Here is a 26,191-nt window from a genome sequence, read left to right on the forward strand (position 1 = left end):
TTTCGATGAATTCAAAAAAGAATTTCTTCGCATATTTGACAGAAGGAGGATATCACAAGCTGTGGATAATGAGCTACTCGATTTAAGACAAGGGAATCGAGAATTGGTGGCATACTTTGCACAATTTAATAAATTAGTAGTAGAGAAAAATTGGCCAGAGAGTAAGAGAGCTACAGTCTTTCATCGTGGGTTGAAAGACGAATTGAAGGATGTCCTGGCACAAATTCCAAACTGGCCCACAGAAATATCGGAATTGGTGGATTTGGTATAGGAAATCGATTTTCGCCAGGGAGAGCGAAAAGGAGAAAGAAGGAAAGAGTTCAGACCAGTGGGCCCCAGATTTGATCGAGTGAGATCGGAAGGTGTCAGAATCAGTGAAGGGCAATCAAACACAGAGCCAATGCAATTTGGGACAATTTGTGGCCCTTTAACGAAAGAAGAGGGGAAGAGAAGAACAGGACATTTGTGTTTGTATTGTGGTTCTAATGGTCGTTATATGAAGGGATGCCCAAAGAGACCCAAAACTCCTTTCAAGCCAAAGGAAACCTCGCAGCACCACTTGTAGGAGAAGTTGGACGAGTGGATGCAATTCAGGAATCAACTCCTACAGAACACCAGTTGGCAAACACACTTCAGTCTTCTTCGCCTCATCTAATTATACCCATGGAAATCAGATTTCGAGAGTTTGTAATCGCAGATGTATCGGTAATGGTGGATTCAGGAGCCACAGGAAACTTTTGTGATTTGAAGTTTGCCAAAAAGATTGGATTAAGAGCTATTCCAAAGGCCCATAGTGAACCAGTGAGGGCAGTAGATGGTACGAATGTATCTTCTGGCCCTATTGTGAGTCATACCGAAATTCTACAAATGAAATCTCAGGATGGGCATGAGGAATTGATTCAATTTAACCTAATAGATGCATCCCAGTTTGAACTCATCTTGGGCATACCTTGGTTAACCGAACATAACCCCACCATTGATTTAAGTACTAGAACCATTACCATGAATTCGAACTAATGCACTGAAAATTGTATGAAAAAGGATAGAACCAGCTATAAGAATAACCCAGCCCTTTCTCTCTGCATGATGGAAATTCAATCTGTGTAATTAATTCACGAGAAGTACCTCCAGAATATCGGGATTTTGAAGATGTATGTTGTGAACAAGAAGCCGAAAAACTACCCCCACATCGAATCTATGACTGTACAATTGAACTGGAGCCAGGGGCAAATTTGCCTTGCAGTAGAATGTATGCCCTAACAGAAAAAGAACACCAACATCTGAAAGAATACTTAGACAGATATCTGGCGAATGGATTTATAAGACCATCAAAATCACCCGTATCTTCGCCTTTGTTTTTTATTCCAAAAAAAGAAGGTGATTTGAGAACCTGCATCGATTACCACGCAATCAATAAAATAACCAAAAAGAACCGGTACCCACTTCCTCTCATATCAGTTCTTCTGGACCAGGTCAAGGGAGTGCAAATTTACACAAAATTAGATCTGAGAGGCGCTTATCACCTGGTCAGGATGAAAGAAGGAGATGAATGGAAGACGGCGTTCAGAACACAATTTGTTCTATTGGAATATCAGGCGATGCCCTATGGTTTATGCAACGCCCCAGCAGCCTTTCAGCATTTTATCAACGATATTTTAAGTAAATTAATTGACCAGTGTGCAATTGTCTACATAGACTATATCTTAATATATTCTAATTACACCCAAGAAAATCAGAAGCAGGTGCGGGGAGTTTTGCAGAAATTGAGAGAAAATTGACTGTTTGTAAAACAAGAAAAATGTTCCTTCAATGTTGCTGAAGTGGACTTTCTGGGCTTCGTTCTATCCCCAACCGGAATGAACATGGATGGACGCAAAATTCAAGCAGTGGTGGAATGGAAATCTCCCACTTGTGTAAAGGAAGTCCAGAGTTTCATCGGTTTTGCAAATTTTTACAGAAGATTTATTGATGAGTTCTCAAGAAAGATTCTGCCTTTGACTAGGCTACTACGAAAAGGAGTCAAGTTTGAATGGACCAGCAAAGCTGAAGAGGCTTTTAAAAGGTTAAAGGAGAGTTTTACCTCAGCCCCAATATAGTTGCATGCGGATCCCTCAAAGCCATTCTTTGTAGAAACTGATGCTTCGGATCAGTCTATTGGAGGTGTTCTGTCCCAAAGGCATCAGGAAACTGGACAATTGCACCCGGTTGCCTACAGGTCATGAAAATTAACTTCGGCAGAGCAAAATTACACTATCACGGAAAAGGAGTTGTTGGCCATATAAGATGCCTTAAAGGAATGGCGTCATTATCTTATGGGAGCGAGGCATCAGATCACTGTTTTCACAGACCACAGAAATTTGAAATTCTTTAAATCTGCCAAAACATTAACTCCTAGACAGTTGAGATGGTCTTTGTACTTTGCTGATTATAATTTCGTAATAACGTACAGACAGGGAGTTCAGAATGGTAAGGCGGATGCTTTATTAAGAATCGATACAGATGAAAATCAATCATTTGAGCAGAACCAAACAATTATACCAATTCAAAGATAATTTGCACTACAACACCTGCAACTTTTGGAGAACAAATTATTCAGACATCATGCCCTGAAAATATGCAAGAATGGGTAATGAACGAAGAAGGAAGAGAGATCCGACATCAACTACCTTACCACAAGGGAGCTTTATATATGCCCACTAAAGAGTTGCAGACTCAAGTATTGCACAAGTGTCATGATAGCTTATTGGCAGGTCACAAAGGAGAAGAAAAGTCCAAAGAATTGGTGAAAAGACATTACTGGTGGCCACATCTGAATTCCGACATTGAAAAATATGTAAAGAATTGCAGCACCTGCGCTCAGGGAAAATCAGAACGACTAGCTCCAAAAGGGTTATTACAACCACTGCCAACCCCCCCAGGTCCTTGGCACACTATCACCATGGATTTGATCGTAGATTTAGCCCCTAGCCACAGTTATACTGCCATATGGGTGGCAGTGGATGCCTTCACGAAAATGGCCCATTTTGTAGCTTTAAAGGGGATCCTAACTTCGAAACTGCTGGCAGATCATTTTGGTGCATGTATTGTCAAAATTCATGGAATTCCAAAAGTGATTGTGTTGGATAGAGGTTCACAGTTCCTTTCTCATTTTTGGAAGGCCTTTTTTACTGGACTGGGAATAGAGGCTAGATACTCCACTAGTTTCCATCCAGAAACTGGTGGACAGACGGAGAGGGTAACTCAAGAACTAGAACAATACTTGAGGTTGTTTCTGTTGGAACAGGGTGGTGAATTGTCTGATTATTTATGGGCAGCAGAATTTGCATATAACAATGCAAAAAATACTTCCACTGGTCATTCACCTTTCTACCTAAATTATGGTAAACACCCAAACGCCACAGTCCAAAGTACAGAACGCTCAGTCCCTGCAGTTAAGGATTTAGTTTCCCATTTGAAGGAAATTCAACAAGAGGCTTCCCAAAACTTAGTGCAGGCTAAGGAAAGGTACAAAATGCATGCTGATAAGAAAAGGAGGTAAGGTCCTAAGTTACAACCAGGTGATGACGTTTGGTTAAGCACCAGAAATCTGAGGTTGAAAGGAAATAGCAATTCCTCCCTAGGTTCATAGGACCCTACCCTGCAGAGAAACAAGTAAATCCAGTCACTTATTGTTTAAAATTACCTGAAAAGCTGAAAATCCACCCGGTGTTTCAAATCTCATTGTTAAAAAATGTGTCACCAGATTTACGGAGGAAAACGCCACCAAAACCCATTCAACTCAGGTGTAGAATTCGAAGTGAAAGGAATTTTGAACTCTAAGATGGTGAATGGAAAATGATACTATTTAGTAGATTGGCGAGGCTACGGTCCAGAGGAACAATCCTGGTAGATCACATCAGATGTTCACGCACCACGATTGGTGAAATCCTTTCATGAGAGATTCCAAACAAAACAAAGAGAGAAAGCCTCTCCTTTGTTGGGGGGTACTGTCAGGCTTGTCAAGACTAAAAAGACTAGGTCCATGGTCTGTGCTTTGAAGAATGTTGGTAACGCACAAAAAAGAGAGTGGAACCGCAAGTGGTTTCGAGCTGTACACTTGCGGAATTCACAGATGTCCGCTGACTCGGTAAACAAGTCAGCGGTCTAGTGTTTGTTCAAGTTTACAGGTACGGTGCTCTAGGTGAGACGCGCAAGCTAATGCTGTTGCTCACTTCACTAGAGTTCTTGGAGAAGCTGGGCGTAGAAATTAAGTTGTGTCACCACAGATTAGTTTTGTGTCGCGTTTATTATTTTGAAGTTAGGTTCCCAATTACTTCCGTTTATCCCCAGAAGAAGCCAATTTGCTATCCCATTTGAAGTATTCTTGGGCATTGATACCTGTACCGCTGAAGGTGGAAGTCTCGGCTTTCCAGTTGGCACGTAGTAAGGAAGAGTTCCTGAAAAGACAAGACACAGATAAGTTACTGAAGAAATTCTTAGTCCAATGTTATGAGAATATTGTAAATAATCGAATTGAGACAGCTTGTACTATAACGTATAAGTATTCTTACTAATGGTATGAAGCACTGAACTCCTGTGATAGGAAAAGGAAAAAAGCTATCGCACTCCTGTGGAGAAAAGACAATCTAGAGTTACAAACTAATAGAAAGAGAAGCCTACAGAGTATTAAATATACAGACTTCAGAGTATCAGGAAGAAGTGAGTAGATAATACAATAAATACTTTAGACAGGTCAGTAATATTGGAAAGGAGATTTAACACATCTAAAATCATTTACAGAAAACTTCCTGAGAGCTACAGAACAGAGAAAAACATTTACAAAAGAAAAGAAGGGAAGAGTAGCTAAAGCCCTAGACTAAATAGGTATGAGAACAGAGAATATGTAAAACAGAGTAAAAGGGAATAGGGATAGGACGTATTAACCCTTTGTATATTTGGTGTGTTTGTATTAGGACTTCTTCAGCATAAAGAAAAAGACAAATGCGAAGGAGCCAAGAAGAAGAAGATCAAGGGCAGTCTCTTCTTGTCGTTTGGTATTTTATCCAATTTCCCCCTTCCCCCTGAGGAGATTTTAGGGTCTTGTTGAATCATTGACGGACTCTGGGTGTCCTTGGGGTGGAGTCGGGAAAAAGGCTTCATACTGTTCCCGTGCAATTCGTGGTCAGCACTGTATCCTTTAAGTGATAGCTGTGTTGCATTGTATGTAAGGAAAAACATATATATGCCAAAAAAGACACAGTTTCTTTGTAACCATTCTGACACAAACCTAATTTTGAAGCTGGTTGGGAACACCCACTCAATCAATAACATAAGGACAACTTGCAGCAAGTAGATTAATCAATGGCAGCTGTAAATGCTTTAAAGTGGCCTGAAAGCCCCTGATGTATTAGGCAATATTCAAGCAGAGCTAGATTTACTAGATGACTGGGCTGAAACAATTATAGATTTATCAGACAGGATGTAAATGTAAATGTAAATGTACAGGAATTTATATAGTGCAAATCACCGAGCGGTTTCTAAGCGCTTGCTTAGGGAACATGTCCAGGTATTCCCCTGTGAGATAACCCCGGCAGGGTATCCGCAAGGTGAAAGCCAGGCATCCCACTGCGAGGGGCCGTTGTGGAGATTAAGCAAGCTATTGCCCAGAGTCGCAGAGTGTGAACCCGTGAATCGAGTAGGCACCGGAGCGAGAATTGTCAAGTCCACGGACATTTTTAGGACTCAAGACCCCGCCGAGTCGGGAATTGAACCCTGGTCCCGGGCTGTCCTCTGCTTGCAGGTATGCCTCCTCTAACCAGTGAGCCACACTTCTCCATGTGCAATGTAGGTCTCTGAGAACCATTAACCCTCATTAACAAAGAGTTACTTTTACTGCTAGAAGGTGGGTTGCCATTATAAGTTACACATCATCGACATTTACACTCTTAGACAAAAAAGAGAAACCCTTTTGAGGGGCTTTCTGTTGCACCTTGCAACTTTCTTCTTCTGACTGCTGTTGAAGTAGTCCCTTCCTTGGTACTTCCATTATCCTCAAGACTCCAAGTAATAACAAATCTGTCCAACTCCCAACAAGAATGAGAGAGATTAACCTATAGTGCAGTGCTATTGATGAACAAGGTGAGAAACACTGTGTAAATTTTGTGTAGCTTTTTGTTTGTTAATAAATGGTCTAGAAAGGTCTCTGAAGATTAATTTGTCATCCAGTTACTAGAACGAAAAAAAACAGAGTAGACTCAGCAAGCAACTTTTGCTAAGTGTAAAAGGGGAAGGGCCAATCACCTATAGGAAAAATGTTCACCTATCAATCGACAAACATTTGCAAATCATCACAATCAAGCTTAGAATTATATTTGGACACCTTTCTAAACTATCAGCCACCACATAAATAATTCATGACTCACAATCACTCATTGGTACAATATATACCTGTTCCAATCCAAGCACATTGGTACACAATTGTTCCTCTTTGATGCATGCAAAACACATTGGAGCAGTCTTCGTTAATCAAAGGTAGTGGGGCAGTCAAGTAGGGTAATCAATTTCTCAGAATGACAGTAAGTTTGTTCAGCATTGAGTCCCAAGAGAAGTTCTGTGTGGCACCTGTGTCGTTTGTAGTGCCTTGGCTAGGCTCCAAAGACAGAGGTGGGGATATCCATTCTGTCATTAGCCTGAACATTTGGTTTTGTTTCAACGCTGGTGTGTTTACTACTGGTGTGATGGGTAAGGATTTCTCACTTGGATAATGGACCTTGCTCTGAGATGGAGTCTCAGAGACTAAACCGTCTATTACATGCAGAGCCAGGCTCACAATTTCCCTCACCTGTGTGACTTGGTCTGGAGATGAAATTACTTCAGTACTTCCCAGTGACAGACTCGCAGCTAAGTTGATCTCTGCTGGGCTGATCAATCGCGCAACTGTCATCGAAACATTTCGCCAAGTGCATACATAATGTGATGAAATCACATGTCTGTCTCCAATTACTCACAACAACAGGCCCCTACCTGACCCAACCGCATAATTGAGGAGTTTCAAAATTGAACCAGCACACACAGTCAGCAGCATTGTATTTCCAAAATTAATGCATCTCCCAACAGACCACAGCATGTAGGCCTTATAGATTCACCATCATGTTGGTTCCCCTGAATGTGATAACTTCCTTCTTCTGGCTGTTGTTAAAGTAGACCCTCCTTTAGTCCTTCCATTATCCTCAAGATTCCTAGTAATGATGAATCTGTCCAACTCCCAAAACAAATGAGAGAGCTCAACCTGTAGTGCACTGCTGTTGATGAACAAGAAGAGAAACATTGAGTAATTTCTTGTGCAGATTTGCGTTTGTCATTAAGTTGTCTAGAAAGGTCTCTGAAGATCATTTTGTGATCCAGTTACTGGAACAAAAAAAGACAGAGTAGACCCAGTAAGCAAATCTTGCTAAGTGTGAATGGTGAAGGGACAATCACCTACAGCTAAAATGTTTACCCATCATTCCACAAGCATTTGCAACTCATCACAATCAAGCTTACAAATTATATTTGAACACCTTCTTAAACTGTCAGACACTACATAATTCATTGATCACTCACAATCACTCATTGGTACAATATATACTTGTTCCAATCCAAGCACGTTGGTACACAATTGTCGATCCTCTTTGATGCATGCAAAACACATTGAGTAGTCTTTGTTAATCAAAGGTTCTGGAGCAGTCCTGCTAGGGGGTGAAAGAAAGATTGTCATGAGACAGAGACAGGCATTTTTTACCCAATATCCTTCGAAGAAATGGAGGGGCATCTTTATTGCACACTGGTCCAACTCCAATCCAGCCATACATTAGCTTAAAAAGGTGACGCTGCATCTCAGTCGCACAAAAACAAGAAAAAATAACTATTATAATGTTTCCTTAGCTATATCATTTTGTTTCGCACATCAATTCTGAAATAAAGGTTCTATGGTGGCCTTTTCAGTCAGGGAGGAAGAATTTGACCTAAAACGCAGGCGCTTCACCCAAAAGTTGGCAAGCTAACACACCCCGATCTGAGTCTAAGCAATCACCCTCACCCTACTCCTGTGGTGTATCAGGAACTGTACGATTTAGTAGTATAAAATGCTGGTTCGTTTTAATCATGGTCAATCTCTCCACGTGTTTTAGGCAAGGGACTGGTCCTTCTCACTGAGAAGCCTCTGCCAGCTGCATTCAACACACACTCAGAAGGCACACTAGCTACTGGACAGACCAAATACTTTTTTGCCAGCTTGCTGAGCTATGTCCATTGTATCATCTTCGCATACCATACACCAAGGGGATTTGATCTACAACAACCTCTCTTGGGCCATCCAGATACTCATTGAAAATGTTCTAAATTCTCACTGATAATGCCAATTACTTAACTTGTTTTGCCCTCACCTCTGCACAGGATTTAAGCCCTGCCATTCTATAACAAGCCAATGCAGAGATTGTGGACAATTCTTGTGTTCCTGTTGGTTTTGTTGCTGCCAGTGTTCTTGTTGCAGTTGTTGGCTGCTCTGAGATACTAAGGACTGACCTGCCTCCCTCTTTTGTACCGCTTTTGGCCGCCATAAGTGTGGCAGGGTATGCTCAGACGTGAGTCTCTTGCTCACTTTGCCACTGGATTCAAGCAAGCCGGGCTGAAGACGGCTGGAATGCCAGAAACTGGTCCTTGGAAGCTTGTTTCGGGTCCAGGGAGGACATGGCTTGGCAGTACGAGCTGGACTGTTTCCATGAGGCACAGGGTCAGACTGATTTACATATAGCCATGTCTGAACTGGGGTGGCAGAGTGGGCTAAAGAACGGTGATGGATTAAACCCAGATCTTTTGACTGGGTGTGAGTGTTTGATTGATTCAGATGCTCCGTCCATCACCACCCTCTTTTGTACTGCTTTTGGCCACCATAAGTGTGGCAGGGTATGCTCAGACGTGAGTCCCTTGCTCACTTTGCCACTGGATTCAAGCAAGCTGGGCTGAAGACGGCTGGAATGCCAGAAACCGGTCCTCGGAAGCTTGTTTCCGGTCCAGGGAAGACATGGCTTGGCAGTTCGGGCTGGACTGTTCCCATGAGGCACAGGGTCAGACTGATTTGCATATAGCCATGTCTGAACTGGGGTGGCAGAGTGGGCTAAAGAACAGTGATGGATTAAACCCAGATCTTTTGACCGGGTGTGAGTGTTTGATTGATTCAGATGCTCCGTCCAGCACCACCCTCTTTTGTACTGCAAGTTAAAGGCAGCACCCCAGAATGTCTTTCAGTGAATTGGACTCTATGACCCAGCCATTCTTTTTCCAAGACTCTTGCTCGCTCACCGGCCTACTCCTTGTATTCTGAAACACCCCCTTCTCAAAAAAGGCATGAAAGTGGCCATTATTCTTTTGTAAAGTCGATCCAGTATTGTGGCACAGATGTACTTTTTGGATGACACAATGCCTCTTTGCTGCCTTGTATTCTCAGTGAAGTGAAGGATTAAGCTCTGAATCAAGTCATACACATCTTCATATTCATCACCCACAGCTGCGAATCTGTTAGCCATATTTTTTAACTGCTCCTTTAACGGCTACAACAATGGGACAGGTTGGCCCATTATACTGTCCTTCTTGCTGATTTCCCGAGAAAACTCCTTAAAAGGAATAAGCATCTCTGTCAGGCATTTAATTAGTTTCTATTTGTCCATACCAAAAGTCATGCTTTTAACTACATCCCCTCCTCTTTGCATGACATATTCATAGATTAGTTTGTACTGCTTAAATGGACGTTGTAACATGTAAGAACTTTTTTCTAAAACTTTTTTAGCATTTAAAACACACAACAATATGGCCCAGCAGCCCCAAATAAACAACAATAAAATGGGGAGCGCAAGGAGACTGGAAAAGGGGGAACAAGGAAATAGGGGAAAGGGAGCGATGGCAGTACTCCTCATCAATGGTATCACTGTGTCATAAAAGAGCAACCCCTGAAATATCAATGTGATAACAGCACTCCGTCAAGCAAATAATGACAGGATTTAATGAATCTTGTGCCCCATCAGAACACAGCGGTGTGCGACATTGTGCCAAGGTAGGGTTGTGGAGGGCAGGATGCTGTGCTCTCCTTGAGCCTGCAAGCACACTTAGGCTGTGGTCACTTTAAGCTTGGAATCTCGTTGTTGTAAGTGCAGCAGCAATCGCTCCCACATGTCCTTCTGTTGAGATATTTGTGGCATTAGTTCCCAATAGTTGGCTAATTGCTTTTACCAGTGGTTCGCATCCAGCAGCCACGCCTTGACCCTGAGCGGAGATCGCCTCCTCCAGGTCATGGCAACTCAGTGCATAGACAATAGCTAGAGCAGAGAAGTGAGTTGCTGATTGTCAGGGGGATGTCTCTGACATATCGTAATAGGCCTACCAGTGGTGTCTTTGGTATGGGGTGCTCAGTAATCTGCTGGAGGGTGTGGCATACCAACTGCCAACAGCTCTCCACCTATGGGCAGTTCCAAGCAAGGTGCTCAAAGGCAGCCTGGTGCAGCTGACACCTCACACAGCTGGCCTCTGCCAGTAGTGCCATGCACTGCAAATGCATAGGTATGCAGTACAATTGGTGGAGAAACTTCTAGTGGATGAGTCTAATTCTACTGTTAGTCAAAAGCACTGCTCTCTGTTCACAGTAGTATGACCACTGTTCATCTGTGATGAGAGACAAAATGGTGACTTGTCACCAAGGAGGCTCTATATGACATGTAGTGCTTTCTCTTTGGTGAATGGATAGTCTAAAAATAGGTGGGGGGTGCCGTCCATCCAGAACAACTGCATAGTGTTCAAGTAAGTCTCAAGTTCCTCCTGACTAGGTATGACTATGGCCCGGTAGAGGTGAGCAAAGAAGGTCATTGTGGATAGCAGTGCTGTGGGATAAATTTGTCTCACCTTCTGATTATCAAGCAGTTCCACTACATAGTCTGAAGCTTGCGGCTTAGGGAGCATAACAGCAAGTGTTTTGCCAGGGCACTTGCCCTTGCCATAGCGTCACAGGGCAAGAAATTTAACTCTCACATTGCCTCATCATCATATTCAGTGAGTTTTTGTCTGAAAGCAGCCATAACGGCTGAATCCTTAGATTCACACTACTCCAGGTCGAGGGCTCAGAGTTTGCACTCCAGCACCACCAGCTGTGTTCTAATTACCAACAAATAACACTACGGTGGGGGAGGACCTCGGGGAAACTTATAGACCAAGCTCTGAGTACAGTCCCCAAAGAACCTGAAACACAACAGAAGGTACCAGAGGGTCTAGGGCCATACACAGCTCAGAGGTATATGACAGTCATTTAATACACCACAGTACCCTGATCACCCAGAGTTCAAAATTGATTCGGCACAGAAGACTCTCAAGGGATGAGGAAAATACCCTTCAGTCACCATACGGATCCGCCCTTCATCATTTGGGATTTTATCCGGACCACCAGTCTGAGAAAATCAGTGCCACAATCAAAGGATGACCTGGTGGTAAGGAGGCCCCTTATGTGGTTATAGACTACAGTGTGGTCTACCACTCGATCTTAATGAGTGGGGAAAAACATGGGACTGGGGTGTGCAGTGCAAGTAAATGTGAGTGCAAAAAAAGAAACCAAGACAAAAGAGTGTGTTAAAATTGGTTAGAAGAGCACGGAATGATATTTATTCAATGTATGCTCTCAATACCAAGATTAAAAAATATGTGTGACCTTAGGCAATCAAGTTACGTAGACTGCCTGAGGTAGGGTCGGTCGACATGTTTCAGCAAACACTGGACTATTGCGTCCTTGCTTTCATCAGGACCAGGACTACGATGCTAAGGCTACTGCACCACGTGGATAAATAATAAGGTGAAAGAGTGACAAAAGGAGAAAATAAAACTAGTGCAAAAAGTCACCTGTATAGTCCAAATGCCATTACAGTCAGTGTCGATCACTGTGGAAAACAAGCATTTGCAATGCAATAGGTCTCGCATTTGTGAGAGTTAGAGCTATTGGCATTGTAAATGACAATGTCTTTGACCCATATGTTTTAGTTTGGAGTGGAGTGGATGTATGAGTGGAGTGGAGCGGAATTATGTGTGTTGGATTGGAATGGTTAGTTCTGGAATTGAGCGCTGTGAAGGGATTTGTGTAGTGGAATTATGTGGCATTGTGTGCAGTGGAAATGTGGATAGCAGTTATGTGGTATTGAGTTCACTGTAATGTTGTAGAGTGTGATTGAGTGTGACTGTGCGTGATGGGAGTGTAATTATGTGGATTGCTATTTTGTGTTGTGGAGTGGTGTGTAGTGGAGTTAAATTATGTGGAGGGTTGGATTTTGTGGCATGATGTGGAATTCTGTGGTGTAGATTGGATGTATGTGGTGTGCTGTGTAATTGTATTGTTGAGTTGAATTTTATGGTTTGGAATGGAAATGTGCAGAGTTGAATTGTGTGGCATGGAAGTCTGTGGCGTTGAGTAAAATTATGTTGATTGGAATAGCAGTGAAATGTACGAACACGTAGTCCGCATACATTGCCATGCTACAGCATGCATGCCCTGCTTATAAAAGGGAATGGAAATTAGGGTAAAATTTCATATGGAACAGATAGCCTTCCCAGATGTTGTTCACTCGCTGTTGTCCTTAGATGAAGCAATTTAGATCTCTTTACGTAGAACTCACAATCTCTAAGCCAATGTGGCAGCTACTACCAGAATTAATAACACAGGGATTTTATGTAAGGGCTCTTTGCTAATTGATAATTTCCCTTAAATAGGCAATTTAAATGGCAGACAGACGCTTCAGTAACAGCACAGCGAACACTCAAGGGGGGGGGGGTTGGGGTGACGACAAACATTGCTGCTCATCACAAGTAAGTAATTCTAGACGGTAGGGGTGGGGTGCTGAATGAAGGGATGTTTGTGGGTTAAATTAAATGAAGAAAGACACAGGACATCAAAATTGATATTGCACAAAAACAGATGTGTACACAAGCTGCCAAATGAATAACAAGAGCCACATTTTATTGCTACCATATATGTTGACGGTTTTAAAAGTTGCAATTAGTTTCCCTCCTATGAAGATAACCCGCAGAAGCTGTTCCCGGCAGCAGCCGGGAGCATGGTATGGTATATACTCTGAGCACACAAGGCGTTTGAAGGCAAAACATTCCTGTACATGACATAAGAAGAAAATGTACACCCCCTAGAAAACAACCAGAAGCAGATGGCATATCTAAACCTCAGGACCTCTGGCAATGAAGCACAGGCAGAATAGGAGAGAATGTGGGATGAACACTAGCTTTCCAAAGCACGCAGGTAATAGAGCAACACTGCAGGTTCTAGAGTGCTTTTGATCTAGGGCTCTCAACACAAATGGCAGCACTGCAGGTTCCAGATCACTCACATTCTTGCACACTCTGAGAAACACAGAAATACAGTAGATTTAGAGTCTTTCAGACCAGGCTAAGCATGGACCTACTGTAATTGCATTACAAGGACTCACGTGACGGTAACATAGTGTTTGCAGAAGCAAGTTTTAATCATATACGCCTATGCAATCTCCCATTTTAACTCACTGGCAGTGAACGAAGTAAACAACTCCCAAAATAAGAATACACACGAAATGAGGTGTCCCGGAATAGTAGGGCAATGGAATTATGCGGCAGGGTTGACTAAATTATGGAGCAAGAAAGGGAAAACTATGTGATAATGAGGAAGGTTTTGTGATAGTATTATTTTTCAAATATTTTGTCATTTGTATGCGTTAACACTGTTTTGGCAAAGATTTCAACTGTTAAGCACCATTTAATCTCCCAAATACAGCATAATCGACTGAAAGATTGCAACTTAACCTTTGCACCAGGCCCTTCGCGGAGCAGCAGTGAAAATAGGGGGGACAGACACAGAAGGGGGGGGGGGACTGGAGCAGAAGCAGGCTGAGACTAGAGGCTAATCACACATTGATCTTACGGTCAAATATTTCTGCATACGGTGAATGCGGCTTCCAATGAGCAGAGGAGATTAGAGAGAGGAAGCAAATGATGTAAGTACAGAAAGAGAGGAGTGTGGACCGTAAATGCGAAAAACAGAAAGCAAGGAGGGCCTACTTGGTCAGGGAATGTGATTGAAAGGACCCTCCACGGAGCGGTAGTGAAACAAGTTTAAATCCTCGCAGGGCCAACTCAGCCTCCCATCTTTCTAAGGTCTGTAAAATTAGTATGCTTAATCTGGTAATGGCAACAGAAGTGCGGTATGACTCACCACATAATACCCCATATTAAAGTTACAACTGTTAGTCCAGTGATAAAACCGTAGAGAAATACAGAGTAATACTGCTGTGGAATTCAATTAATATGAGATTCAAATTTGGGCGGCATTACTTTTTGGAGGGGGTATTTTATATAGCGCGAACTAGACCTGAATGTTTCAGAGCGCTTTACATGAGCACCAGTTGCGTTACAGACAGACACATACGTTTTGTTGGGCACGGGTAGGTTAAGTGATTTGCCCAGAATCACAGAATGCTGAGAGTCCCTGACCTAACTCGAACGGGGTTCCGCAGCTTCGAGGTCGGCCGCTCTAGCCGTTAGGCCACACCCTCTCCATTCTCTGTGGAAACTATATTAGACAGGCGTGACAACGCATGAGGGTGGTCTGTGGGGCACTGAGCAGCCCATGCATCTAGAGTATGACCCCAAGAAGCGGAAGCTAGTGTTAATCCTGTCCACGCACTCCCATTTCCTTCCATGTGTCAGTTTAGCAGACAACTAGCCACGAGCGGGCAACGAGAGGTCGTGGGCTGACTGCTAAGTAAGGAAAACTGATTCATGCCAGGTGGCTGGACAGTACAAGGCATGTACAACTAGGGTGCACTGCTTCCTTCTGACCCCTGGGCGACGGTGCCAGAGATCGCTGGGCTCCATTATGGACCCCTTTGCAAACTTCACTATAAATTGATGCAGGAATTTCGTTTACCTGTAATGTCTCACTTTTCATCAGGAGTCAATAAAAATAGGACGATTTTCTTGGTGACAAAAATGGAGTATAACATCCAGTGAGTAGAGGAATTTGCAGTTGGAATATCCCTCATCCGTACATACTAGTCTACCAGGTTGGTCTTGAAATGGGTCAGATATCTCAGCGAGATGAGATCCTGCAGCACAGATGGCAGTATCTGCCAGAAAGGGCATGTCAGCCTTTTATCTTTCCTAGGCTGATACGGTTAGCTTCAGTAATTTGGGCGACAGCTGAGACGGGAATTTCGGAGTCTGATGTGCAGTCCATACGTAGCTAATAGATTAGAACTGTTTTGTCCAGTTCCCCAGAGCTGTAGAAATTATTCTGCAGTTGAACTGTTGAGGGGTCAATGGCTAACAAAATAAAAGTACAATCGTTCATTATACAAACATATTTAAATTACAAATACCTTCATCTCCAGATAGCTTACTGCACACACACCAATATCTACCTGCTTAGTATACTCCTGAGGAATATGTAGGTACACTGGAATGATGTGGCAGGGCTGGCTAAATTATCCTGCAAACAAAGGAGCATTTTGTGGCGTCATGGGGTACATTTTGTGACATTATTACTTCATTATTTGGGCTTTTTTACACATGTCTGGACAAAGGTTCCACCACACTGATAACAGTATAACACTCAAACACAGCAATAGGCAATTACAAGTTGAACAGGCAACTTTTGCAAAGCGGTTCCACTGCCCTGCAACACGCGTCTCCATGTTTTTATTGTAATTTTTTGATCCGTTTCCATATGAAATAACTGTTTTGGGTAAAAACTGCAAATTACGCAGCAGGTGATGGATTCTGTGGCAAGTGCAGCAAATCCATCATTATGCAGCAAACTCCGCGCCCAGAGAAATAGCATAATTGAATTGACCCTGGTAAATGCAATCGAAACATAGAACTTACAGATAAAATGCCTTCACTCTAGCCGCCCTTTAATGACCCGGCATCGGGCTATTTTAGAGGGGCAAAGGTGGGCCTGGCATAAGTTTACAGACGCGGAGTCCCAGTTCTAACCGCAACAGATGCTCTCGAGAAGCAACTGCCCCTGAATAGGCCTTCCACCAGGTCCATGCTGAGGCATACGATGGGCTCCTGCAGAATTGGATGAGGGCCCGTGTCTCACATATTTTACATTTATTCATTGGCCCTCGGCTGAATGGGGGGTGGGGGTTCTCTGAACGGTAAGGGCCCCACTTGAAAGGTTAGGGCTCCTCCCGCACCACTGGGTCCATGTCATGTCCAAGCCTCGTGCGCCCTCGCTCGTGTTGGCTGCGCCTCCTGCGTCACACTAGGCCCAGAAGGGGAGCCGGAAGTTGCAGCCCGCAGCCCTAGCCACTTAATCTTGCCAAGTAGATTAAAAAAACATTCTTTATTAAATCATAGCAGCAAATAAGTTAACAGCGGGAGTCTGATAGCCAGCAAATTGAATTAACGCCACTGGAAAGGAGCAAGTGCGCCTCAGGCTCGAGGCCGCCGGTTAGTGGTGCCTCGCGATTTATTAATGAGGTAGGGTCTTAAAGCGGCCATTGCCCAACCTTCCTCCACCCCCCAACAATGAACCAATTAATGACCCGACACAATCTAACTAGGCCCACAGACGTACAGGAGAATGTAGAGGTTACTAAAATTAAAAGCCTACACTTTGTAGTCTAGTACCGGCGAAAATTCCATTGCTCATTACGAAGGAACAAGATTTCACTCACGCATGCTGGAAATGCGCACCCTCATCCGTGTGTGTGTGACGTGTATGATTGAATTAGCCTCTCCAAGTCAGGTACTCTTCGCATACAAGAGATAATGGCATAAGAACCAATTCATTATTCCGGTCATGCCTGCGTTGATGTCCTGGACTGCAACAGCACAGCAACACTTCCCTTTAACCTTCTTATGTCTAATGCACAGTCTTTTCCGTCTGGTCTAGGGGCAGCTTCGCGGTCTCCTCAGCCTCCGGTAACACAAAGCGAATGGATAGATATAAATATGTGCGCTTTGGATCAGCTCTCTTCACTTTGATGGATGGCATTTTACCTGATCACGAGTGCACATCAACGTAAAACCAGCACCGCCTCTCCCCTACCTCCTCCACCGCCGAGGAACGTGCTGGAATGACGGCACAAACGAAACAAAAAAAACAACAAGCATTGGCCGCGCAGCAGTAAAGCTGCACGGCCGTGAAAGGATCATCTGCACATTAAAAAAAAGCCGTGAGCGTGCACTCTCCCGAACTTCCGGTCTCGGGATGTGCACGCTCACGGCAGTTGTGGGGCCGGACTTCCGACTTTGCGAGAAGCCCGCGCCCTCAGAGTGGATGGCAGCAGAAGTCAGGAGAGGCGGCTGAGGTGGTAAGTGGGGCTTGGCACCTGTGTGTGAGGTGTGTATGGTGTGTGCATATGGTGTGTGTGTGCGCGCGCTTCCGTGAGTGTGGCTGTGTGCGTGATTGTGAGAGGCTGCCGCTGTGAATGTGGAATGTGGAGCAAAAGATGTGCACTGCTGGGGGGGGGCGGGGCATGATGCGTGTCCACGATGTGCAATCGGCGCTCGTGCACCAATCGACGTCCCTTGAGGAGCAACTCGGTCACAATAGGTCGAGAGATCTCGACCTAAAAAGGGGGAGTGGGTATCAGGTTAGACTATCTAAATCCTATGGGCTATGGAATAAGTCCATGATCTATGGATCAATATTGAAATCACACTACAAAAGTTGATATATACACTCTTATTATTAGAGAGTCAGTTACTATCCATTTGGAAATATGTGTTATTATCCAAACGCCATCCAGTCCTTACCTTGATCTGTAAGGTAGACTTGCCTCACCCCACCTGGCAGCGGCTCAGGGGAAGATGAAGCACCGCTCTAAAAAACATGTGGATCACATGTCAGTCATAGTGTGCACATCAAAATACAAGCACCCTCCACTATCAATACCCAGAAGTCAGTATGACTCGCACAGATGTCAAGCGCTACCGTTCCCAAATGTGACGGAGGGAGACCTCCGTCGTAAGAAGTGGATTCGTTTGAGAACGGAGCATTATCGCAAGTGATCAGGAAGGGAGCAGCTCTTCTTACCTATCCGTCGGTACTCCGTGGCGGCGTCCTGGCCGACTGGGGAGGTACCAGAGGGCGAGCGCGATGGTGTATTTAAACTCGCCGCCATTGGTAGTCCGATTACGCAGCGTGCACGGACGTGTGTTGTCATTGGTTCCGCCCCGCATAGAGTAAAACGAGCATTCCCATTGGTTAACTTAATGTAAACCAATGATGTGATTGGTGGATTAGCGGCCACATTGGTCGATGTGTAAAGAACACAAATAATAAAGCATATGAGTGAGGTAGAAAGGTGGAGGATTAAAGGGACAGCACTCATTACATTTGGGGATGAGCAACCTCGAGATTTGTGTTGTCATGAAAAAAATACTATCGATGTATACTGGAAAAAAAAATTTGGGAAAAAATTTCCTATGTGAGAATAATCAGCCTCTGAGTTCTAGGTGATATATACAGAGAACCAAGAGTACTCACGCTTTAACTAGTAATAATGGACAAGATGTGAATATCCTCATTATGGGTTTATGGTATACAAGTGGGCTAATAATGGCTAAGCATGAAACACCTACATTTAAGGACCATGACAGTTCTGTGAGGACATATTCACATAGTTGGAGGTATCTCAGTGCATGGAATACATCTACGAGTAGCAGACTACAAAGTGGACCATGGGATTTCGTCGTTCAGGCCCTCTCTGTGTGTGTTGAGTTTCAGTACCCATTTTTGTTCTTTAGTCATTAGGTACTTCGCCACATCCGCTGTGTGGGATGGGATGAAGGGTTGCTCCAGAACAGTCCAGTGAAATTCCGTAGCTTGGTGTTTTGCTTCCAGGAAATGGGTGGTCAGTTTCGTGGACTGTCTGGCACAACGAATGGTGCTTTTGTGCTCCGATATTCTTATTCGGACCTTTTGTGTGGTCATGCCCAAATATTTATATCCACAGGGGCAGGTAATCAGATAGATCAAATGATCGCTGTTGCAGTTGGTAAACTTCATCTGCTTCCAAGGTCTAGATGTGCCAATATCAATTTCAACCGACTTAGTTGTCTGCGCACACACCTGACAATTGCCACAGGGGTGATGTCCCTGGACTGGGGGGAGGTTCCACAGTGAACCCACGACTCTTGGTTGGTCTTCACGTGGTCTGGTGTGCACCAGTCTGTCTCTAAGGTTTGGACCCCTCTTGAAGGCGACTAAAGGACGAGGAAGGGTCAAACGTCCCGAGTTCAATATTGGCCAGTGCTTCCGAACAATACTCTGGATTCTGTTGGAGAGGTTCCCAAAGGTGTGAACAAAAGTTAATCGATCCAAAGCAGCCTTGGGTGGTCTGGGCTCCAGCAAGGCTTCCCGATTATTATTTATTGCTCTTTTCATGGACCGCTGGACTAGTCTGGGGGGGTATTTACGAGCAACCAGTTGAGTACTCAACGTACTAGAGTGTTTCTTAAATGCTGCAGTTGTTGAACAGTTCCTCTGTACCCGTAAAAACTGGCTGAAAGGAAGACTCTCCTTAAGGGATTTCGGATGGTTGCTATCAAACAGTAGCAGCGAGTTCCTTGAGGTGGGTTTTCTATAGAGCTCTGTTTGTAGGCCCTCTGGTCTTGCAATTCGATGCATCTTTCTCTAGTCCCTCTCTTGGAGAGGGACTAGAGAAAGATGCATCGAATTCCTGGACTGGCTTAACAGCAGAAACAACTATTTGAAGTTTACCATTGAAATAGGTCCTCATGAACTGGCATTTCTTGATCTGTTGGTCATTGCAAGACCAGAGGGCCTACAAACAGAGCTCTATAGAAAACCCACCTCAAGGAACTCGCTGCTACTGTTTGATAGCAACCATCCGAAATCCCTTAAGGAGAGTCTTCCTTTCAGCCAGTTTTTACGGGTACAGAGGAACTGTTCAACAACTGCGGCATTTAAGAAACACTCTAGTGCGTTGAGTACTCAACTGGTTGCTCGTAAATACCCCCCCAGACTAGTCCAGCGGCCCATGAAAAGAGCAATGAATAATAATCGGGAAGCCTTGCTGGAGCCCAGACCACCCAAGGCTGCTTTGGATCGATTAACTTTTGTTCACACCTTTGGGAACCTCTCCAACAGAATCCAGAGTATTGTTCAGAAGCACTGGCCAATATTGAACTCGGGACGTTTGACCCTTCCTCGTCCTTTAGTCGCCTTCAAGAGGGGTCCAAACCTTGGAGACAGACTGGTGCACACCAGACCACGTGAAGACCAACCAAGAGTCGTAGGTTCACTGTGGAACCTCCCCCCAGTCCAGGGACATCACCCCTGTGGCAATTGTCAGGTGTGTGCGCAGACAACTAAGTCGGTTGAAATTGATATTGGCACATCTAGACCTTGGAAGCAGATGAAGTTTACCAACTGCAACAGCGATCATTTGATCTATCTGATTACCTGCCCCTGTGGATATAAATATGTGGACATGACCACACAAAAGGTCCGAATAAGAATATCGGAGCACAAAAGCACCATTCGTTGTGCCAGACAGTCCACGAAACTGACGACCCATTTCCTGGAAGCAAAACACCAAGCTACGGAATTTCACTGGACTGTTCTGGAGCAACCCTTCATCCCATCCCACACAGCGGATGTGGCGAAGTACCTAATGACTAAAGAACAAAAATGGGTACTGAAACTCAACACACACAGAGAGGGCCTGAACGACGAAATCCCATGGTCCACTTTGTAGTCTGCTACTCGTAGATGTATTCCATGCACTGAGATACCACCAACTATGTGAATATTTCCTCACAGAACCGTCATGGTCCTTAAATGTAGGTGTTTCATGCTTAGCCATCATTAGCCCACTTGTATACCATAAACCCATAATGAGGATATTCACATCTTGTCCATTATTACTAGTTAAAGCGTGAGCACTCTTGGTTCTCTGTATATATCACCTAGAACTCAGAGGCTGATTATTCTCACATAGGAAATTTTTTCCCAACATTTTTTTTCCAGTATACATCGATAGTATTTTTTTCATGACAACACAAATCACGAGGTTGCTCATCCCCAAATGTAATGAGTGCTGTCCCTTTAATCCTCCACCTTTCTACCTCGCTCATATGCGTCATTATTGGTGTTCTTTACACATCGACCAATGTGGCCGCTAATCCACCAATCACATCATTGGTTTACATTGGGTTAACCAATGGGAATGCTCGTTTTACTCTATGCGGGGCGGAACCAATGACAACACACGTCCGTGCACGCTGCGTAATCGGACTACCAATGGCGGCGAGTTTAAATACACCATCGCGCTCGCCCTCTGGAACCTCCCCAGTCGGCCAGGACGCCGGCCCCGGAGTACCGACGGATAGGTAAGAAGAGCTGCTCCCTTCCTGATCACTCGCGATAATGCTCCGTTCTCAAACGAATCCACTTCTTACGACGGAGGTCTCCCTCCGTCACATTTGGGAATGGTAGCGCTTGACATCTGTGCGAGTCATACTGACTTCTGGGTATTGATAGTGGAGGGTGCTTGTATTTTGATGTGCACACTATGACTGACATGTGTTCCACATGTTTTTTAGAGCGGTGCTTCATCTTCCCCTGAGCCGCTGCCAGGTGGGGTGAGGCAAGTCTACCTTACAGATCAAGGTAAGGACTGGATGGCGTTTGGATAATAACACATATTTCCAAATGGATAGTAACTGACTCTCTAATAATAAGAGTGTATATATTAACTTTTGTAGTGTGATTTCAATATTGATCCATAGATCATGGACTTATTCCATAGCCCATAGGATGTAGATAGTCTAACCTGATACCCACTCCCCCTTTTTTTCCACAGTGATCGACACTGACTGTAATGGCATTTGGACTATACAGGTGACTTTTTGCACTTGTTTTATTTTCTCCTTTTGTCACTCTTTCACCTTATTATTTATCCACGTGGTGCAGTAGCCTTAGCATCGTAGTCCTGGTCCTGATGAAAGCAAGGACGCAATAGTCCAGTGTTTGCTGAAACATGCCGACCGACCCTACCTCAGGCAGTCTACGTAACTTGATTGCCTAAGGTCACACATATTTTTTAATCTTGGTATTGAGAGCATACATTGAATAAATATCATTCCGTGCTCTTCTAACCAATTTTAACACACTCTTTTGTCTTGGTTTCTTTTTTTGCACTCACATTTACTTGCACTGCACACCCCAGTCCCATGTTTTTTCCCACTCATTAAGATCGAGTGGTAGACCACACTGTAGTCTATAACCACATAAGGGACCTCCTTACCACCAGGTCATCCTTTGATTGTGGCACTGATTTTCTCAGACGGGTGGTCCGGATAAAATCCCAAATGATGAAGGGCGGATCCGTATGGTGACTGATGGGTATTTTCCTCATCCCTTGAGAGTCTTCTGTGCCGAATCAATTTTGAACTCTGGGTGATCAGGGTACTGTGGTGTATTAGATGACTGTCATATACCTCTGAGCTGTGTTTGGCCCTAGACCCTCTGGTACCTTCTGTTGTGTTTTGTGTTCCAATTACCTTCAACACTTGTGTTTGCATACCCAATGCACTCACCTCGGATCACAGCTTAAAGGCTTCCCATAAAATCAATGGCAAGGAAACAGAGCCCTCATTTGTGGTGAAGTACTGGATGATCATTGTCCGGATCTTGGTTCTAAAGACTTAATCCTAGAGGGCCGTGGCAGGCAATTGCTGTTTGACTCCTCCAGGGGAGGTCAATGGTAGTGATAGTTATAAAAGTATATGAGTGTGGTCCGATAGTGTACAGGAGAGGTGTGTCACGGCAATGGTCCATTTGAGACATCTCAGCTAATCAACCAATAATTAACACGCGACCATGCGCCACTCGCCATCATAATGCAAGTGCCCTCCTCATCGCAACCGCTAAGTAATGTGTGTAGTTGTGTTGCTGTGTTAGGGTGCGGGTGACAGGAGGTGCCTGAGCAATCAGCTCTTGGGTCAAGCACTATATTAAAATCCCCTCCCCATATGAAAGCTCCTGTTCTCATTCCAGTTATTTTTCTCCATACGAACTCTGGGCAGTTGGGATTGGAACCATAAGTAGATGCTGTTTTGATGGGTGCTGGTGAAATTCATCAGCCAGGAGGACATATCTTTCATTGTTGAATATGGCCTAACATACACAGCAATGGAGACCTTTGCATATAAGTATGGCTTCCCTTGTGCATAGTTGTAGTAGAGCAATACATGCACTTAAATCCACCCAAAGGTGGGAGCATGTCAATGGCATATGGTGAAGTTCCTGAGGGATACAGATATCAATGTGATGTCTAGTAAGATAAGCATGTGCTAAGCAGGCCTTAGCCCATGGACATTCCAAGTCAAGCACTTAGTTGCTTGCATCATGGCATCTGGGTCACAGGAGCACGGGACTAGGGGTGTTGTACAATAAAGCCCAAGCCAACGTTGTGGGTAGTGGATGAAAGAGGCATCCCATCCAGCATTTGAATGAGGATATAGTAAAGAGTGTGCTGTGAGTCACTGACTGAAGGTGCCCTGCTGAAAGTACGTGCTGTGTTGGGGACCTGCCCTAAGGAGAAAAAAACAACAAGCAAAAACTTATACAGAGCAACCCGCCAGGACCCATTAGAACCCAGAAACTTGGTTGAAAGCAATTTACCTGGTACCTCACCCCAATTACCAGCCCAAAAATAATCAATGAGACTCGTAATCACCCTAAGGGCAGTGTCACATCAGGCAAATGTTCCGACCAAGAACATGCTAGGTGGCAGAAAGGGCACAAGACACCCAGAGTAGTAACCTAGTGCTCCAATGTGTAGCTAAGGGAATCTAGTGTTATGGCAGCTAATAGGGCTGTTTTTCAGGTGGCAGTGTTGCTGCTCAGAGATGTCATAGTGAACCCAATCTCAGTATGGATGAATCCACTTCAGTGGTGAGGGTCAAGGCTTGTACAGTTAGTCGTTATCATCAAGGTGAGCTCCCTCCTGACACTGCAGGGATGTCAGAGGGTATTTCCCTCTACCATGATACTCCTGGCAAATTGAAGAGTAGTCTTTGGGTCAGTAAAGTGGTGAGATTTCCATTCTCGAGGGACTCACAATTTTGTGGGATAGAGAAGAGCATAGTTGATATCAGCCTTCTGCAGGAGTCTCTTGGTGGGTAAAAATTATCTTCCAGATGCCTGTACTGCCAGGGTAAAGTCAGGGTAAAAGGAGATTGTATTGCCGTGGTATCGTATTTCACAGCTCTCCCGGGCCCAGAGAAGGACCCCGTCCCAGTCCTTGTAGTTTAGGAGTAATTGACTATAGGGCAGGCAGGGGCACCTGGAGGTGGTCACGGCCCCAGAGAGTGATCTGGCCGCTATTTGACGAAGACTGAGGCTAGGACCTCCCTGAATAGCTCTTGCAGCAAACATTCAACAGAGTTCTCCATTCTAACTATGGTCATCAATTCAGGAACTGCAATTCAAAGATTATTGTGCAGCAAGCACGCTTTCAGATGTTTGTTTTTGGCTTTGATAAGTTTGAGGACCCTATGTATTGGTAGGCGGTTTTCACTTGTCATGGTTTGTGTGTCATCTGCATCTGAGATCCTTGTTTCAAGATGGCACAGACAATCCTTGTTTTTATCAACTTGCTCCTTCACGTGGTCTAATTGAGTAGCCATAAGATCTAATTTGGCATCAATTGCACATAGGCTGTGCTTGACATCCTTGAGAATTTCTTTGAGGTAATTGTCAGGTTCCTGGAAAGGGAGTTCCTGGTCCGCCTGGTGGGTATGTGTCTTGCTCTCAAACGGGAGCTCTAATTGACATACGTCTGTGAACAGTGGCGCTAGAGTCATCTGGGGGCTAACTCAGTGTCTATTGAGTGTAATGCCTAGCTGGGCAATTGCTGGTGTGTTGATCTGCATGGATAAGATATCTGTAATGAATAGTGAAGAGCTTGTGCACCCAGGTCCCGCCTCACCCCAAGTTATGTGCAAATTGTGGGGAGCACGAACAGAGCCAGTGTTGAGGAGGGGCCTGTCCAGTGAATGGCTCCGGTCCCAACAGCTCCAGCAGAAGTGCATGTCTGTAATGGATATTCAGCGCTGTCAAAATGTTAATCTCTGATTGGAGTCTTTTATACCAATCTAGCTGAGGATGAAGGACTATCTCATCAGGGAAATGTGATAGATGTCAAAAAAACAACAATAAGAGGGAAGTGCTAGAAAGTGAACACATGTGGTTGGCTCTAGGGGGCCTTAGTCACTGTCCTGAGAAGGCAGCTGCAGACGAGAGACTGATATCACATCCGGAAGCCACACCACACCCAGGGGTGGCCTCTCACAACTGGGGGGCTTAAGCAGGCCTATTATTAGGGCACCGATGAGCTAAGGGGGGGGCTTGGACCAGGGTTCTGACAAAACCGGAACCGGTGTATTGGCAGTCTAAGGCCTAGAAATAGAGTGAGAGTTCAGACCTGCCTTGGTAGGCAGTAATGGATGGCCTGCAATCGTCCAGTCCTTGGTGGGGAAGGTCAAAGATAATAGTCAGCATGGCAGCAGTCAGCCTGCAGGAACAGGCCAGGCCCAGTCACAGCAGTGCGCCCATAAGGGCAGGCCCTCAGATTATGCCCAGCAATCGGGCTTGGAAAGCTTGTCCCGCACCACTCCCACAGTTGCAGCTCCAGTGGCAACATCCATACAGCAGCCGCCATAGTCTCTATCCCAGGGCAGGCCAACATAAAGACTCCCCAGTTATGGCAGACCGCGCTGGGTCTGCATCGCTGGCTGACAAGCCAGCTCTGATAGGTGGCACCAGGAGACATTTGCTGGGGGACTCTGGCAGTGGCTACACCACGCCTACAGCCAATCGGGTGCAATGGGGGTCGGCGCAGTCTAGTCAGTGCAGGTAGGTGCCAGACAAGCCGCCACTCAAGGACAGTAGTCCTGATTTGTGCCGTCTAGGCATCAGCAAGACCAATTGTGGCACAAGAGTCTATATTATAGCAGAAGCCCGTTCAAAAATACATAAGGATTCCCTGCGACACTAGGGGTGAAATCAATGGACTTGCTGCCAATTTGGAGAACAACGGCATAGGATAGGGGTTGGATCGTGCTTTCGGATGCAGAGCCCCTCTACAGAATGGTCATCTTGCTGCCCGGTTTGGCTCCG

This window comes from Lissotriton vulgaris, chromosome 6, assembly GCF_964263255.1.
Source record: "Lissotriton vulgaris chromosome 6, aLisVul1.2, whole genome shotgun sequence".
Classification (NCBI taxonomy): domain Eukaryota; kingdom Metazoa; phylum Chordata; class Amphibia; order Caudata; family Salamandridae; genus Lissotriton; species Lissotriton vulgaris.